General features: G+C 38.1%; 1 long non-coding RNA gene across 2 annotated transcripts; it reads right to left on the minus strand.

Annotated features, from left to right (window-relative positions):
- Positions 1 to 2,054: 2,054 nt before the first annotated feature.
- LOC118491666 lies at positions 2,055 to 4,793 on the minus strand. Of its 2 annotated transcripts, XR_004891817.1 has the most exons (3): positions 4,471 to 4,793; positions 2,534 to 2,684; positions 2,055 to 2,438 (listed from the first exon to the last, which is right to left on the minus strand). It is a non-coding gene; the product is annotated as an uncharacterized LOC118491666 (long non-coding RNA). The 2 variants fall into 2 exon arrangements; XR_004891816.1 differs by lacking the exon at positions 4,471 to 4,793 and having other exon boundaries at positions 2,534 to 3,008.
- Between the last annotated feature and the right edge of the window lie 614 nt (positions 4,794 to 5,407).

The following is a 5,407-nucleotide window of genomic DNA, read 5'->3' on the forward strand; positions in this document are numbered from 1 at the left end:
GGCGATGACAGAAAAGCGTAATCACGTAGGTATTCTCATGTAATAAAGTCATGTGTATCTAAGCGTAATGCGAGCAAGGTTCTATATAGTTCTAGCAAGCAGGTAATAAACATAAACCTTATTACCTAGAATGTCGAGTCTTGCACGTGGAGCGAAGCGTCGTTGTGGATCGTTGAGAGCACTGTTCTGGTTATAGTCTGGTTTTAATAAAAACGTTTTCCCATATTAAAACCGAGTTCTCTATAACCAATGGCTCTGATACCAATCTGTCACACCCCCAAAATCCACCGGCGGAGTATCACCGCTTGGGAGCGTGACTGACCAGGATCAAGCCATCAATCATATCAAACATAGCATTTAAATGAAAAAGTAGAATATGTATTTCGTCGTGACATGACTGATGTTCATAACCAAACATTGTTAAGTAGCGGAAGCATAATAACGAAAACCCAAAATAAGTTATAAGTTTAAATAACGTTCACGATCCGTATCCCACAACGACCTGCTCCTCCCTGTGCAAGCTCCATAATGTACCTATGGTCCTACAAGGCATGCAGCAGATAATCAACAACTAGTTGAGCGAGTTCACAGAAAGTAAGTTCATAACAGTAGTGCGTAAGTTCATCTAATGGGGGCTTCCCATGCACGTATGTACTAGTGGTGGGGGATTCCAATTGCCTTGTATATATATATATATTACTAGTGGGGGATTCCCACGTTTATCTTTACTAATGGGGGCTTCCCAATGTGGTACTTACTAGACTATTTGCAACCATGTGTTCTTCTTAAACCGAGAACAGGAATACGTACTAGGTCACGTAGGATTTACGTGAGTGCCCTTCCCCGAGGACAGTGGTACGCGTGGGGTTTACGTAGGATTTACGTAAGTGTCCTTCCGACCCGGAAGACAGTAGTAGGTGTTAGTTTACGTAGGTTTTACGTAAGTGTCCTCCCGACCCGGGAGACAATGGTAGATACTAGTTTACGTAGGTTTTACGTAAGTGTCCTGACTATCCTGAGGACGATGGTCTATAGTCTAGTAATTTCGTAAGTACGAGTAATCATTCCATATCAATATTCCAACCCAATTCCCAACCCGGGAATCCCATGCCTTGGCTGTGTGAACTCACCTTGGTTTGCTCGGCAGGTACACAAAAAGGTTCCTTGAACTAAAGTGGTCAATCTCGTCCAAAAGATAGAGGGTGATCCGATTACAAGAAAGCATCGGTGAGGGGAATGCTTGGCTGCCTTCGGTTCGCGAAAGAGACAGAGAGAGAGGAGAGCTAGGGTTTTTGTGTGTGAGGTAAATTGTAACAAATGAAATCACAAACCCCATAGGTGGGTGTTTACACGTTTGGAAGGAGTGGGTCGGCCCTTACATGGGCTGCCCTAGTCCGATTACAAGATGTGGCCCAAATGGGCTTGTGCGGTCGAATGGTGTTGTGCGGTTCGGGTTTCATTCAAACATGTATAACACACATTCACATATTTCACTAATCATAAAGTTCACATAATCACATATCATTCACATACGTTATAACAAAGTACAAAGATCGGTTTGGAAATACGAGTTGTCACATATATGATACAAGGGCATATTATAAGGACCAAATAAGTAATATTAACATAAAACAAGTATCATGAAGTATGTATAAGTATAGGAATATCGTATTCAAGTATCAGATGCATTCAAAAGTCGTATTATTCGTAACTTTCACGTATTTACAAGTTTGGCACATAGTTTCCAAGAATCATGAATATGTATCAATTGTTCCACAAAATCAAACGTATGAATATGTGTGAAGTATGTATAACGCAAATTTAAAGAAATACGAGTTTTATTTATGGTCTAAGTCTCGGATTTTACAACGATTACAATGAAAGGACGATTACAAGAACACAAGACTTCCAAAAATAGAAATACAAGCAAGACCTAATTATGGAAAGTACAAAGAAGCGGGGCGTTACAGATGTTGTGAGTGATAAATGAGTGGCGAGTGATAACCACCACTACGAACTAATAGGTTGAAGTCCACAGGTTTCAATCTTTCATCCATACCATTATACCAGATACTACCACCATATTCACACACACATGACACGCACACAGACATTTTTTTTCTCTCAAAAAACATAGAAGACATTTATCACCACCAGTTATAGTTATAACCTTAGCCCACTTGTGTGATGACACCCACCTCCATCAAGAAAGATAGTTGCATGATTGCATCACCCCAACGCCACCACTGGCCATTTCGACGGCGACCAAGAAGGACAACACCGTCAACATTGCACCATCCACTTGAGGCTTCGGACCGTGTGGGACTCGTCGTTTTGGTCACCATCCGGACCACCGGAGACCATGGATAACCCTGCTACCGACGCATGACAGTGGTCCGATGATCAGTGGCGAAGCTTGAAAATTTTCACCGAGGGACCTAAAAATTCTATATAAGTAAATCTTTTTTATAAAACGGTGGGGGGGGGGTCGAAAATATATATACCTAAAAAATTCTATACGAAACGTACATACATAACACTACTGAGCGAAAAATTCGGGGGGACGGGCGTCCCTCCCCCCACCCCTGGCCCCTTGAAAGTTGCGCCCCTACCGACGATGATGTCGCCACTGTGCGATGGTGCCTACCGACGATGATGTCGCCGTTGTGCGATGGTGGTGCATGCTGATAGAGTGAAATGGACAAATAAGTTAAAAACAAAGAATTAGTAGGGGTGTCAATTTTTAACACAACCTGAAAACCCGACACGAACCTAACACGAAATTCGCGGGTTTAGGTTTAGTCTAAACGAGTTCGGGTCAGTTTCAATTGAACCCGTGAACCCGTTTAGGTTAACGGGTCAGATTTGGGTTAACCTAGTCGGGTTGGCGGGTTGACCCTTTTAACACATTTATACTATATTATATTTTTTGACAATATATTTTATGACGTAAATTAAATAGGGTGTGTATTTTATGCCTTGATTATAACTTAAAAAGGGAAATTAACATAGATTTTGTAATTTAAATATGATATTATTATATATATTTGTGTTTTTTAAGTAAATTTTAATTTTAGTATATTAATTTTAGAAAAATTTAAAAAATTCGGGTTGAACGGGTCGTGTTCGGGTCAACCCATAAATTTCGGGTTGTGTTCGGGTTCATATGTATGATACAATTTTCGGGTTTGGGTTCGTGTAAAATTTTCAGGTTCGGGTCAGATTAAATCTGCCAACTTGCGAATACGACCCGTTTTACACCCCTAAGAATTAGTGATAGAGTGAAGTGGACAAGTATGAAGGAAGAAATTTGAATAGTTGCACCAATAGATGATAGAAAAATTGAATAGTAAAGTTGAGTGTGAAGAGGATATTGCTAAATAATATAGGGAAGATATGGTTATGATAAATAAAATATTATTTAAATAAAAAAGATATGTAAATAAAAAAACGGAAGTGTTATTATTTTATTTAGATTCTTAAAAAGAGAGGTTGACAATAGTTATAAAGATTTTTCTTGATTTGTTAGATATTGTTCTTATATGTTTTATATTTTTGTTTCTCATCGGAACCTACATATATGCATGTGTATATATACGGACAACGAAGGCTTCTTAGCTAGGGGTGTAATCACCTAGTGTTAGTAGTTACATAATGGCACGTAAGCGCATCCAGTGGCGGACCTAGGTTTTTTTTCCAATAGGGTCCATTTTTTCGGTGTTCAAAATTTTCGTAACAAAGCGTTAAAATTTTCAAGTTGGTCCTAGTTCGGGTCGGGTCAAAGCGAGGTTTGAATTGGAATTTAAAAAAAAAAAGAAAAAATGGGATATACAAGGCTTCAACCCATGACCATTTGTTAGTAAAGAGGGGGATTTCCCACTGTACCAGCTTTCCTTTTCTTTCTAAATTGCTATGGTGTCCACCTATTTGTATTTATAGGGTCCTTATGAAATTTAATATACCGGATCTACTAATTTTTAAAAAAACATTGGGGTCCGAGGACCCCGACCCACTCTATGTAGGTCCGCCCCTACGTAACGTTTTACTTGTTTATGAATATAAGAAATATTACGTAATTATGTAATGTTATGTAATCACGTATTCACGTGTTAGTACATAATCACTTAGCTTGTAAACTTTTGTTTTTTGACAAGTAGCAAGGTCTCCAACGAGAAGAAACGATACTGTAAACGTGAAGCTAACGCCATCATTAGCCGTTCCACCGTGTTCTACCTCCATCAACCAGCAGAAGCACAAGCAAGATATATTACAGCAACCCAACACTCAATTGGGGTTTTCTCAAACTTCAGACATAATTTTTTCACAAATCTAGCACCAATTTTAAGCCGAAACAAGAACATAGTGTACTCAAGCAACTAGAACTAGTGTACTCAATCATTTCAAAATTGCACAAGAAACTAGTATAACAGTAGAATTGTAGAGATAACGAAGCAAACAATATATACTTACAGAAGTAAGCAACTAAACACTTGATTAGGGGTTTTCTTCTTTTTTTTTTTTTTTAAACGGCCAACAAACTCAATCCCGGGCACTCTCGGGGCACCCACTGGACAAACGGAGTACTCCGAGAGTAACCCGAGTCCACCACCAATTCCGGGGAAAACCCGGTAACCCACCCGCCCGTAGGCACGACGGTGAAATTGTTTTCGATCGAGAGAAAAAAACAAAGCGTAGTTGTGAAAAGTGAAAAATAAAAACTTTTGTAGCCTTCGCACATAATTAGACTTTGTACATGATCCGGCACCCTTTATAAAAGATTGTATCAAGAAAGACTATAGCATCCAGTGGCCAAAATAATAAGTTTAGAACTTTGAGTCTTGTAGGTGATTAATTTTGGAATAGAAATGAGTATCAAAAGTCACTTTCTTTCATAAAGTCATCACGTGCGTAATCCGATACCATTAATTTTGGTTGTTATCAAATCACATTCTACCTCCTTTAGTCTTTGTTCATTCGAAAGAAGCACATGCGCATCCGATTTTTTTTTTTTACTAAACTATAATATTTCATAAATATTGGTTATAAATTTTAGTTATAATGAATAACTTTAAAACAAAACTATAACATTCTATAACGAAGTTTTTAGTCAATAATATAAAATGTGGGGCATGATCTTGAGAAAACGTCTAAAAGCTAGCATAAAAAAGTGAGAACGATTGCACGCTTTTAGTTTGGATGTTTGGATTTGGATAATTTAATTTGAGTTATATGATGTTTTGATTTGGATGTTTATTATGAGGACCATTAGACGTATAAATTTTTACATTTTAATGGAATGGCAACAAGCTATAAATTGTTATGTTTATATGAAATGGAATAGCCGAATGCAAATGGAATACTATAAATGGTAGCAAAAACGTGGTAAAATTTGATAAAGCGGTAGCAA

The sequence above is a fragment of the Helianthus annuus genome, chromosome 4 (assembly GCF_002127325.2).
Source record: "Helianthus annuus cultivar XRQ/B chromosome 4, HanXRQr2.0-SUNRISE, whole genome shotgun sequence".
NCBI classification, from domain to species: Eukaryota; Viridiplantae; Streptophyta; class Magnoliopsida; order Asterales; family Asteraceae; genus Helianthus; species Helianthus annuus.